Source organism: Ornithorhynchus anatinus, chromosome 2 (genome assembly GCF_004115215.2).
Source record: "Ornithorhynchus anatinus isolate Pmale09 chromosome 2, mOrnAna1.pri.v4, whole genome shotgun sequence".
Lineage (NCBI taxonomy): Eukaryota > Metazoa > Chordata > Mammalia > Monotremata > Ornithorhynchidae > Ornithorhynchus > Ornithorhynchus anatinus.
This window is the reverse complement of record NC_041729.1, coordinates 148,008,431-148,021,336: the sequence shown is the minus strand read 5'-3', so window position 1 is coordinate 148,021,336 and position 12,906 is coordinate 148,008,431. Positions and strand designations below refer to the sequence as shown.

At 42.6% G+C, this 12,906-nt stretch overlaps 1 non-coding gene across 1 annotated transcript; it reads left to right on the top strand.

Moving 5' to 3' along the window:
- The first annotated feature begins 1,031 nt into the window (after positions 1 to 1,031).
- On the top strand, positions 1,032 to 1,168 carry LOC114809508. Its single transcript, XR_003757287.1, has one exon. It is a non-coding gene; the product is annotated as a small nucleolar RNA SNORA7 (small nucleolar RNA).
- The last annotated feature ends 11,738 nt before the right edge of the window (positions 1,169 to 12,906 follow it).

Sequence of the window (12,906 nt, the reverse complement as noted above, 5' to 3'; positions counted from 1 at the left end):
GGAATGTGCCTGTTTGTTGTTGTAGTGTACTCTCCCAACTGCTTAGTACAGTGCTTTGCACACAGTAAGCACTCAATAAATGCAAATGAATGGATGAATAGAGAAGCAGCGTGGTTCAGTGGAAAGGGCTTGGATGTCAGAGGTCATGGGTTCGAATCCTGGCTCTGCCACTTGTCAGCTGTGTGACTGTGGGCAAGTCACTTAACTTCTCTGGGCCTCAGTTACCTCATCTGTAAAATGGGGATTAACTGTGAGCCTCATGTGGGACAGCCTCATTACCCTGTATCTCCCCCAGCACTTAGAACGGTGCTCTGCACATAGTAAGCACTTAGCAAATACCAACATTATTATTATTATGAATGAATGAATGAAAGTACAGAGGGTCTTGGAGGGAGAAGTAGTAGAATGAAGGAAAAGCGATATGAACTGGATTTGTTTTCATTTATCTTGTTAAGAATTTAATAAATATTGTTGAGATCTCAGATCATGTTGTCTGCCTGCAGTAGGGTTCAGGGAGAGGCCCTGGTTGCCTGGGAAAGATATGAACTAGGGGAAGCGTGAATGCGGGAAAGAGAGCTGTGTTCATGGGGCTTCCTGTAGCCAGTGCTGCCTTATACAAGATAATCATATTGAACACAGTTGAGACACAGTGGGGACAAAGAACAGGCCTGAGAGTCACAGGACCTGGGTTGCAATTCCCCCTCTGCCACTTGACTGCTGTGTGACCCTGGGCAAGTCAATTAACTTCTCTGTGTGGGTACACGATACCGGTGCAAATTGCCTAAGGTGCTTTTGATTGGATTAAGGGTGTGCCTGGGCACGGGTATCTCACTGCCCTCCACCCAGTTGAAGAGGTTGATTTAAAACTGGCTCATGAGGTGTGTCACTCTGGTAAATTTCCACACACAGGATCTGATTGATTGGAACATCTGCCACTCATGCGACATTTTTCTCTCCTACTATTGTTTATCATTATGGCTGTTGGGAAGAAATTTCAGGCCAGCAATTTTCATTTGGTATAGAACAACTCCAGCCTCTCAGGATTGTACCTGGAGAGTTTCCAGGACTCTACCAGTCTCAGCAAAGGGAGGGAGAGTCAAGCAGAGCCTACCTATTCCATTCCTAGCTTGGGCAGTGGCTAGCGAGTGGAAGGCAATCTGTTACAAGTCAAAACTCACCTGTGCTGGGCAGCAGCAGCATGGGAAAGAGTCGAGGGCCGAGACTCGAGTTGACTGCGTGGAAGAAAGCAATAGTAAACCACTTCTGTATTTTGACCAAGAAAGCTCTATGGATACACTACCAGGATGATTGCAGGTGGAGATGGGATGTTCTGGGAGAGATGTGTCCATGGAGTCTCTGTGGGTTGGAGACTACTCGATGGCATAAGACAAGACAATAGAACAACTCCACCAATCTCCCAATGCTGCATTCTGGCTCCTGGGAGGGAAGGGGTCATCCCCCTAAACTCATACACCTCTGCAAACCTCAAAGTGTTGCATCTCGCTCCACGAGGAGAGGAGTTGCCCCCCATGGGCCTCACAACACCACATCCCTGCTTCACAGGGGGATGTCACATCTGTCACCATAACCCTTAATCTCCACAGACCCCCACCCTTCTGGAGGGCAGAGAGGAGACACAGGAGGCTTCAGGGATTTTGGAGGACTGAGAGGATTCGGGGAAAGGGGAACACCGGGCCTCCATGGAAGAGGTAGGAGAGGGGATCATGGAATGTTCCACCCTCCTTCTTCCAAGGCTCTGGCCCTTGTGGCTAGATGGATGATCATGTAGTTTAAATCACTTAGTTAACAGATAAGGTGGCAAGATGAGGCAGCCACTTATTCAGCCACCTTGAAGCGTTATGTCCGATAGACGGGCTGTAGTTCAAAAGAACCCTAATCCTTCATGGAACCTCTGTGCCTCAGTTTCTTGATCGGTGAAATGAGGATTCATTACCTGTTCTCCCTCCTCCTTATTCTGTGAGCTTCATGTAGAACAGGAATTGTGTCTGACCTGATTACTTTGTACTTCCCTGGAGCTTAGTAGTGTTTGGTACTTAGTAAACATTTAACTAATACCCTCATTAAGCTCCTTCCAGCCTGTCATCTTATTGTGGGCAGGGAATGTATCTATCAATTCAGTTTTATTGTACTCTCCCAAGCTTATAGCACAGTGCTCTGCACAATAAGCACTCAATAAATATCACTGATTGATGGATTATCATTATTAGTCCCTGTTCTACCTGGGGGTCAAAGTCTAAGACAAAGGAAGAGCAGGCATTTATCTCCATTTTACAGGTGAAGGAACTAAGGCACTGGAAGGTGAAATAACTTGCCCAAGGTCACACAGCAAGCAGATGATGGAGTTGAAACTAGAGCCCAGGTTTACTGACTTCCAGTCCTGTGCTCTTTCCACTGAGGTCACCTTGCCTCTTAGCATATATGATCATGGGGAAAATAAATTACAACCTCAAATGTCAAGCTCCCTTAAGATAGCAAGTATTAACCAAAATGAGAGGAACTCTTCAAACCATTAGCTTACCTCTAATATGCTCTTTAATTTGGAGTTTTTCTATTTTCACTTATTTTTTCCATTTCTCTGCCTCCTCTCCCCAACTATAATAATAATAATAATGATGGTATTTCTTAAACGCTTACTATGAGCCAAGCACTGTTTAGTTAGAGTTTTCATGGACATTGATGAAATGCAACAACCTAAAAAAGGAAAGCATTTAGTGTGTTCTCCAATGGTCTTTGAGTATTCCCTTTCTCAAACAATTTTCATAAATTGTAGAGAAGCAGCGTGGCGCAGTGGAAAGAGCATGGGCTTTGGAGTCAGGGCTCATGAGTTCGAATCCCAGCTCTGCCACTTGTCAGCTGTGTGACTGTGGGCAAGTCACTTAACTTCTCTGTGCCTCAGTTCCCTCATCTGTAAAATGGGGATTAAGACTGTGAGCCCCACGTGGGACAACCTGATTCCCCTGTGTCTACCCCAGCGTTTAGAACAGTGCTCTGCACATAGTAAGCGCTTAACAAATACCAACATTAATTAATTAATTAATTCCATTTTACCATTTAATATATACCACTTAATAAATACACAACACATACTGGAACATGCAGTTGTGACTGTTGAACACTGAACCATGAAAAACTTGAAATTCTGCTCCTCTAGTTATAGTACCTTATTGCCCCTTTTGTGCTTATTTTTACTGCTTTATTTTACCTTATGTATTATAATAATAATGACATTTGTAAAGTGCTTACTATGTGCCAGGCACTGTTCTAAGTACTGGGGTAGAAACAAGATAATCAGGTTGGACACAGTCCCTGTCCCAAATGGGGCTCACAATCTTAATCCCCATTTTACAGATGAGGGAACTGAGGGACAGAAAAGTGAAGTGACTTGCCCAAGGTTACAAAGCAGACAAGTAGCAGAGCCAGGATTAGAACCTATGACCTTCTGACTTCCAGGGTCCGTCCTCTATCCACCACACTACACTTCTTCTTGCTAATCCCTTCTCCCACCCTTATTCTTAATGAATCCTTTCAGCCAGGGACCATGTCTAGGTCTATCACTAGTATTCTTTTCCAGTGCTTAGTACAGGGTTTTGCACACAGAAGTATTTAATAAATATAATTATTACTATTACTACTAGTTTAGTCAACAAGCTTATGTGCTTCTCTATAATATATGGGGACTCATGCTCTCATGCTGAATAATACAATAATTTGCAGAATTGCAAATGGGAGACTTGCCACATTTTTATGACTAAAAGACCTGCTCCCTTCATTACCTTTAGGGTCTACACCCTAGGAATCAAAGTTTAAACTGTTTGGCAAATATATGTTTCATAAATATTTCGGTGAAACAAGAAATTGCATCGTTGGAAGTGTGGCTCAACAAAGATTCTTAAAATATGTATTCTATTAGTTTGTTAGAGTAGCAAATCAATCAATCAGTGGGACTTATTGAGAACTTGCGGTGTGCGAAGCTCCGTATTAGAGTGCACTGCAAAGAGTTGATAGGCATGATCCCTTCTCTCAAGGATCTTACAGTCTAGAGGGGAAGAAAGACATTAAATTATGGATATGTAATAATAAATAATTGCAGTTTTTGTTAAGCTCTTACTGTAAGCACTGTACTAAGCACTGGGGCAGATTTAAGATAATCAGGTCCCACATGGAGCTTACAGTCTAGATAAGAGCGAGAATAGGTATTGAATCCCCATTTTGCAGATGAACGAACTGAGGCACAGAGAAGTTAATTGACTTGCTCAATGCCACGCAACAGGTAAATGGTGAAGCTGGAATTAGAACCCAGGTCCTCTGACTCCCAGGCCCAAACTCTTTCCATTAGGCCAAACGGTTCCCAGTAAGTCCTGGAGGTCTGAGATTGGGGTGAATATCAAAGACATAAAGGGTGCAGATCCAAGTACATAGGCAATACAGCAGGGAATAAGGAAAATGAAGGGTAAATTGGGGAAGACCTCTTGGAGGACATGTGATTTTAATAAGGCTTTGAAGGTGGGGAGAGAGCGGTCTGTCAGATATGAAGGAGGAGGGAGTCTCAGACAAGTGGGAAGTTATCAGCGAGGGGTCGGTGGTGAGATAGATGAGATTGAGTTTTAGTGAGTAGGTTGGCACTAGGGGAGTAAAGCGTGCATGGGTTGTAGTAGTAAATCAGTGAGGAAAGGTAAGAAGGGGAGAACTTATTGATTGCTTTGAAGGTAATGGTAAGGAGTGTCTGTTTGATCCAGAGATGGATTAAACCGGAGGCTCTTGAGGACTGGGGAAACCCGGACTGAACAGTTTCTTAGAAAAATGATCTGGGCAGCATAGTGAAATATGGGCTGAAGTGGGAAGAGACAAAAGGCAGATGGGTCAGTGAGGAGTCTGATAATAATAATAATAATGATAATTTTGGCATTTTGTACTTACTATGTGCCAAGCCCTGTTCTAAGTGCTGGTTAGATACAAGGTAATCAGGTTGTCCCTCATGGGGCTCACAGTCTTAATCCCCATTTTACAGATGAGTGAACTGAGGCCCAGAGAAGTTAAGTGATTTGCCCAAAGTCACACAGCTGGTAAGTGGCAACGCCGAGATTAGAACCCATGACCTCTGACTCCCAAGCCCAGACTCTTTCCATTGAGCCATGCTGCTTCACTGGAGCTAGAGGAGCAGAGTGTGCAAGCTGGGTTGAAGTAGGAGATTAGTGAGGTGAGTTAGGAGAGGAAGAGATGATTGACTGCTTTAAAGGCAATAGTAAGGAATTTCTGCTTGTTGCGGAGGTGGATGGGTAGCCATTGGAGGTTCTCGAGGAACAGGGAGACACGGACTGAACGTTTTTGTTGCTAAATGATCCGTATGGCGGAGTGAGATATAGATTATAGTGGAAAGAGACAGGAGGCTGGGAGGTCAGCGAGGAGGTAGGTGCAGCAGTGAAGGCAGGATAAGTGCTTGGATCATTCATTCATTCAATCATACTTATTGAGCGCTTACTATATGGAGAGCACTATACTAAGCGCTTGGAATGTACAATTCGGCAACAGTTAGAGATAATGCCTAACAGAGACAGCAGGCTCACAGTCTAAACAGGGGACAACAAAACAAAACTAAACATTCATTCAATTCAATAGTATTTATTGCAGAGCACTGTACTAAGCGCTTGGAATGTACAAATCGGTAACAGGTAGAGACAGTCCCTGCCCTTTGACGGGCTTGCAGTCTAACTGGGGGAGACGGACAGACAAGAACAATAGCAATAAATAGAATCAAGGGGATGAACATCTCATTAAACAGCATGTAGCAGTTTGGTTGGAGAGGAAAGGGTGGATTTTAACAATGTTTTAAAGGTAGAACTGATAGGATTTGATGAGTGATGGAATATGTGGGTGGCGTGAGAGAGATGAGTTCAGGCCAATGCCAAGGTTAAGGACTTGTGAGATAGGGAGGAGATGGATGATGTCTCCAGTGATGGGAAAGACATGGGGAGTGCAGGGTTTGGGTGGGAAGATGAGTGAGGAGTTTTGTTTTGGATATGGTAAATTTGAGGTGTCAGCAGTCCATCCAAGTAGAGATGTCTTGAAGGGAGGAGAGACTGCAGAGAATAAATCAATTAATCAATTGTATTAATCGAGCACTTACTATGTGCACAACACTGTATTAAGTACTTTGGAGAGTACAAGTCAAGCACTTTGGAGAGTACGAGTCAGCAGAATTAACAGACACGTTCCCTGCCAAAAATGACCTTAGAGTCTAGAGAAGGAGCGAGGTCAGGGCTAGAGAGGTAGATTTGGGAATCATCCACAAAGCTGTTGAAGCCGTGGGAGCGAATCAGTTCTCTCTGAGGGAGTGGGTGTAGATAGAGATTGCATCTTACCTCTGTTGTAACTTCCCAAGCCCATAGTACAAAGCTTCACACTTGGTGGGTGCTTCAAAAAATACCAATGGTGATGACGATTCCCTGTGACAGATTTCTTCAGTGATCTATTATGAAGTGTGAAAAAACTTGAGGGAGGCGAGGGCCCAGGCAAATTGTGAATCAAGATCCAATAACGACTCTGGAATGTCAAGCTGAGGAGGAACCCCTCTCAGAGGCAGTTTGGAGAAGGGAGAAGTTCCAAACTGTCATTAGGCATATCCTTCTTTGGGCCACACCTTACCCCGTGGGCAATTCAGGGAGGAAGAGGAAGCTGAAAGTTGACGATTTGACTACAAAAAAATAAGCGCTTAGTATCTTTTAAAAGAGAAGCGGTGTCGTTTAGTGGCTAGAGCTCGGGCCTGGGAGTTCTAATCCCGTCTCCACCGACTGTCTGCTGTGTGACCTACGGCAAGTCACTTTACTTCTCTGTGCCTCAGATAAATGGAGATTAAGACTGTGAGCCCCATGTGGGACAGGGACTATGTCCAACCTGATTACCTTGTATCTAGCCCAGTGCTTAGAACAGTACTAGGCACATAGTAAGCGCTTAACAAGTATCCTCCAAGAGGCCTTCCCAGTCTAAACCTCTCCCCTTTCCTCTTCTCCCGCTCCCTTCTGTATTGCCCTGACTTGCTCCCTTTGCTCTTCCCAACTTGAAGCAGTGTGGCTCAGTGGAAAGGGCACGGGCTTGGGATTCAGAGGTCATGGGTTTGAATCCCGGCTCTGCCGCTTGTCAGCTGTGTGACTGTGGGCAAGTCACTTAACTTCTCTGTGCCTCAGTTATCTCATCTGTAAAACAGGGATGAAGACTGTGAGTCTCACGTGGGACATCCTGATTACCCTGTATCTCGAACAGTGCTTGGCACATAGTAAGTACTTAACAAATACCAACATTATTATTATTATTCCCCCATTCCAGCCCCATAGCATTTACATACATATCTATACTTTTATGTGTTTGTATTGCTATTTCAGCCCCTTAAGACTGTAAACCCACTGCTGGCAGGGAATGTCTCTCTTTATGGTTGTACTGTACTCTCCCAAGCGCTGAGCATAATGCTCTGCACACAGTAAGCATTCAATAAATCCGATTGAATGAATAGATGAACAAGTACCATTAGTCACAGTGATTACCCTATGTGCATCAAGTCTGCCTGAGGGCTTACAGGAGAAAGTCTTTTAAGACATAGGGTGGAAGCAGCATGGCCTAGTGGAAAGAGCCTGGGCCTAGGGGTCAGAGGATCTGGGTTCTAATGCTTGCTCTACCAACTGCTTGCTGTGTGACCTTAGACAAGTTACTTCTCTTCTCTGGGCCTCAGTTTCCTCCATGTAGAATGGGGATTAAATCCCACTCTCTCTTACTTAGATTGTGAGCCCATGAGGGACCGGGATTGTGTCCAACCTGATAAACTTGTAATCTACCACAGTTTTTAGAATAGTGTTTGACACATAGTAAGGGCTTCACGAATGTATTGGTCATTTATTTATTTATATTAATATCTGTCTCCCCCTATAGATTAAAATCTCATTGTGGGCAGGGAAGGTGTCTGTTTATTCTTCTATTGTACTCGGATTCCAAGTGTTCAAGAACAGTGCCCCACCCAGTGTTTGCGCTCAAAAAATACGATTGACTGATTGAATGGTAATAATAATAATAACTGCTAGTCTAATTCTGACTCAAACTTCTGAGGTAGCCCAGAATTTACCCCGGTCTCACTACATTTTTGTGATCAAGGCAGGGCTAGGCTGGCTCCGAAACCTTTCTTTGATAAGAGAATGTGTGGGAGAGGAAGAATTTGGGGAAGTGGAATTGCTCTTTGAAATATATTCATTGTGCTGCTCTAATGGGAGGTAAGCGAGTAACTGCCTGGAACCAAGCTTGGCCAACATGACCCTCCAAGTCATCAACCTCAATCAATCAATCAATGGACAGTATTTATTGAGCACTTACTGTGTGGAGAGCATTGTATTAATCCCGGCTCTGCCACTTGGTCAAGTCACTTCACATCTCTTAGTTACCTCATCTGCAAAATGGGGATTGAGACTGTGAGCCCTATGTGGGACAGGGACTGTGTCCAACCTGATTTCCTTGTACCCACCCCATTGCTTAGTACAGTGCTTGACAAATACCACAATTATTATTATTATTGTTGTTATTAAGCACTTGGGAGAGTACAATATAGCAGAGTTGATAGACACAGTACCTGCCCACAGTGAGCTTACAGCCTCCTGCGATTTTCCCAGAGTTCTGGTGAGCTCCCCCACCCCCAAACAAGGATGACCAGAAGCTGGACTTCTGTAGTCTGGAGCAGACTCCCAAATGGGGCTGTGGTCTGAGGTAAGTGCCATTTACTCCATTTTTCACTTGCCATTCTGTGGGACAGGAGGAAACTGGAGTTTTGTTTGAGGAAGAAAGGGCAGTGGAAGGATCAGCAGTAAAAGTGCCTTATTCTAATTTTTACTGAGACCTCTTTTGCCACTGATATTTGTTGCTGTCTTATGCTTTCGAGTCATGTCTGACCCACAGCGATGCCATAGACAAATCTCTCCCAGCACGCCCCACTTCCATCTACAATAATTCTGGCAGTCTATCCTAGGGCGATAGTAAAGAAAATGCACAGGTAATATAATCAATCAGTTAGTGCTATTTATTGAGTACTTTGTACTCAGCCTGTATTAAGCCCTTGAGAGAATACAATACAGTTAACACTATCCCTGCCTTCAAGGAGCTTACAGATACCGTACCTCGATCTTGTCTCCTTTCCCGCCGACTCCTTGCTCACGTCCTCCCTCCATCCTGGAACTCCCCTGCCCATCAAATCTGACTCGCCACAGTTCCTCCCATCTTCAAAGCCCTACTAAAATCATATTTCCTCCAGGAAGCCTTCCATGACTACTGTCTCTTTGCCCCACCCTATTTATCCTCCTTTTTGCATGGCCTACTCACTTAGGTCTATACCTTTTGAGCACTTTGATATTCACCCAATCTATAGACAACAGCACTTATTTATATAGCCTTACACTCTGCTGTTTCCCCTATCTGTAATTTACAGAGTGTAAAGTCTTTCTAGTAGTAGACTGCAAACTCCTTGAGGGCAGGAACTGTATCAACCAACTGTATTGTCAGAGTTCAGTAAGTTCCACTGAATGATTACTTGGTTCCTGTAAATTTGTGGGCTGCTGCGAGCCCGAAAGATTAACAATTGAATATTCTTATCTGTTCATGTTTTGCTTTTGTTTTATTCAGGGCAAAAACATTTCCTGTTTGACAGTGACACCAGGCTTTGGTTTCTCTGGGAAAATGAATATCCTGATTTATGAACATGTAAGTCTTGGGCAACGTGCCCTGGAATGTTAGATGTTTTAGGAGGCAAGTAGAATCCTTCAGCCCAGCCCTTGAGTCTCACCCATCTTTCCCCACCCACCAATACTCTCCCCTCCTATCCTGGGCTCCACCTTCTAAATCATCATGACAGATAAATCCCAAAGATCCACAGTGGCTGTAAGTGCTCCTTCGTACTGTCCCACTAAAACCTCATTTTTACAGAAATAGAAATCAAAGTGCTGAGAATTTTCCCACAGAGATTAATTCCTTCATAAAATTTAAATTTAAAATATTAGTAAAGAGAAACAAATATTGGAAAATTATTTTTCAGGTCCAGAACTGAGGGTGTTCTGAAAGAGACTACTTCCACTCAGCAAGTGTTAATAGAAGGAACTTCATTTCATTAACTTCAAGTGGCCTAACATGGGTCTAGAAGTCAGAGGACCTGGGTTCTAATTCCAGCTCTGCAGCTTGTCCGCTGTGTGACCTTGGATAAGTCACTTAACTTCTCTGTGCCTCAGTTCCTTCAACTGTAAAATGGAGATTAAATGGTACTTCCTCCTACTTAGACTTGGAGCCCTGTGTGGGGCAGGGACTGTGTGCAATCTGATTATACTGTAACTACCCCAACGCTTAGAAAAGGACTTTTACATACTAAACACTTTACAAGTATTGTGGCAATAATACGAATCAATTGACGAATGGCATTTATTGATTTCTGATTGTGTGCAAAGCACTGTAGTAAGCAAAGTTTTGTGGAACTATAGGTGAAGTCTATGCATAGTTTCTCATTTAAATTATTCATTGAAATTAGCCTTTTGGAAACCTATGTTCTCCCATGGGAAATAATAACTTTATAAAATAGGGTGCACTGTGAGCCCGTTGTTGGGCAGGGATTGTCTCTATCTGTTGCCATATTGTACATTCCAAGCGCTTAGTACAGTGCTCTGCACATAGTAAGCACTCAATAAATACGATTGAATGAATGAATGAATGAATGAGTAAAATTGATATGATTCAAGTAGATATAACTATTCAAAGCCTGATACTTTTATAAGCTTCTCATTCAGTAATTTTGGGCAATGACTTTGCATTTAAACATATTCAGTGATGGTACTTTTAAAGTTTGTTTGGACCTTTTACATTTAAACGTATTTTCGGTTGAAGTTCTTGAATTAGGTCTGAGTCAGTGTGAGTAAAAGGAGAGTCGTTCAACAACCTTTGCGCTGACTTGTCCTTAATAAATGCAGCCAACTGATCAATATCAAACTTTATAGCTATATTCCCATAAGTATATTTGTCAGGTTATATACACATTCATCAATCAAAATTCCTACACATATGCATATTATCAAGTATTATCAATGGTATTTTCTAGGTATAAAAGATAAATCTATGTTTCATACTCAAGTAATATCAAGTTCATCAGTATATATAAATATATCCATGTGATCAAAAATATGGAATCAGAAACTCCAGGGTTAAAAATTAATATCTGCTCCATTTGCAAGACTTTATTACCCAGTGCATTATAAAAAAGCAAAAATAAAGACTTTCTTTTCCTCACATTACCTATCTCATCTACTTGGTGCCTGACATTCCACTGGAGTGTAAAAAAACAAATCCTTTTCCACTCTGCTGATGGTTTTGTATTTATGGCTTGAATGCACTCAAATCGAATGAGAGCACACTCTGTGATTTTGATAAAATATGTATTTTCTAAAATAGAGTAATTCATTCAGAAACTTCTCAAATGTCAACAACATTACAATACATGATTTTTAGAAAAATGGACACATTCATGTTGTTTAGCTACTTCTTTTATCCCAAAGACCTGATGAAGAATTCAACAGTTGTGATTCTGAATCATGCCCAGACCCTTGAAAATGGTTTCAGACATTCTATTGGAACCTTGTTTAATGTTTGGGAATTTCTACCTGAGAAGCCTAAACAGATTCAAGATGATTAGGGAACTCAACTCTTCTTCTGTTTAGGACTTTAGAAAAAGAAATTGTTCTAAGACATTAACCATTTCTGGGTAGCACATAATCATGTCAAGATAGTCATCCCCATTCTAAGCCAAATCAATCAAGAAATCAGTAATATGTGTTGAGAGTTTACTCTATGCAGAACACTTTATTAAGCCCTTGGGAAAGTAATAACAATAAAAAAATGTGGTATTTGTTAAGCACTTACTATGTGCCAGGCACCGTTCTAAGCACTGGGGTGGATACAAGCAAATCAGGCTGGACACGGTCTCATGTGGGGCTCACGGTCTCAATCCCCATTTTACAGAGAAGGTAATTGAGGCACAAAGAAGTGAAATGACTTGCCCAAGGTCACACAGCAGACAAGTGTCGGAACCCAGGCCAGTGCCCTGTCCACTACACCACACTGTTTTTCAAAGCATTAAAGCTGGTAGACACGATTTCTGTTCTCAAGTCGTGAAATTCTAAAGGAAAGCCTAGTGATTATTTTCCCCTTGATGATCATTTCTGAAAGGGTTATCAAATCATACGATTATGTGGGGTCGAAAGAGTGTGCACCTGTTGAGATACAGCTAACTCTGGAAATTCGGTTCTCGTGTCTGCCAACTCCATTGTCTTGTACTGTCCCAAGCATAAGCAATGATCTGCTTATAGTAAGCATTCAATAAATACCATGGATTAATCGATTGAAAGGTGAAATCTGTGGTATTTGATAGATGCATGCTATGTGTCGAGCATTGTACTAAGCACTGGAGAGGATAATCAGGTCAGACATTGTCTGTCCCAGATAATTTTGATATTTATTAACTTAGTATATGTCAACTACTGTGCTAAGTGCTGGGACAGACTTCAAATAAGACCCTATCCCACATGAAGCAGCGTGAGAAGCAGCGTGGCTCAGTGGAAAGAGCACGGGCTTTGGAGTCAGAGGTCATGGGTTCGAATCCCAGCTTGGCCACTTGTCAGCTGTGTGACTGTGGGCAAGTCACTTAACTTCTCTGCGCCTCAGTTACCTCATCTGTAAAATGGGGATTAAGACTGTGAGCCCCACGTGGGACAACCTGATTCCCCTGTGTCTACCCCAGCACTTAGAACAGTGCTCTGCACATAGTAAGCGCTTAACAAATACCAACATTATTATTATTATTATGAAGTTTCCAAGCTAAGAGGT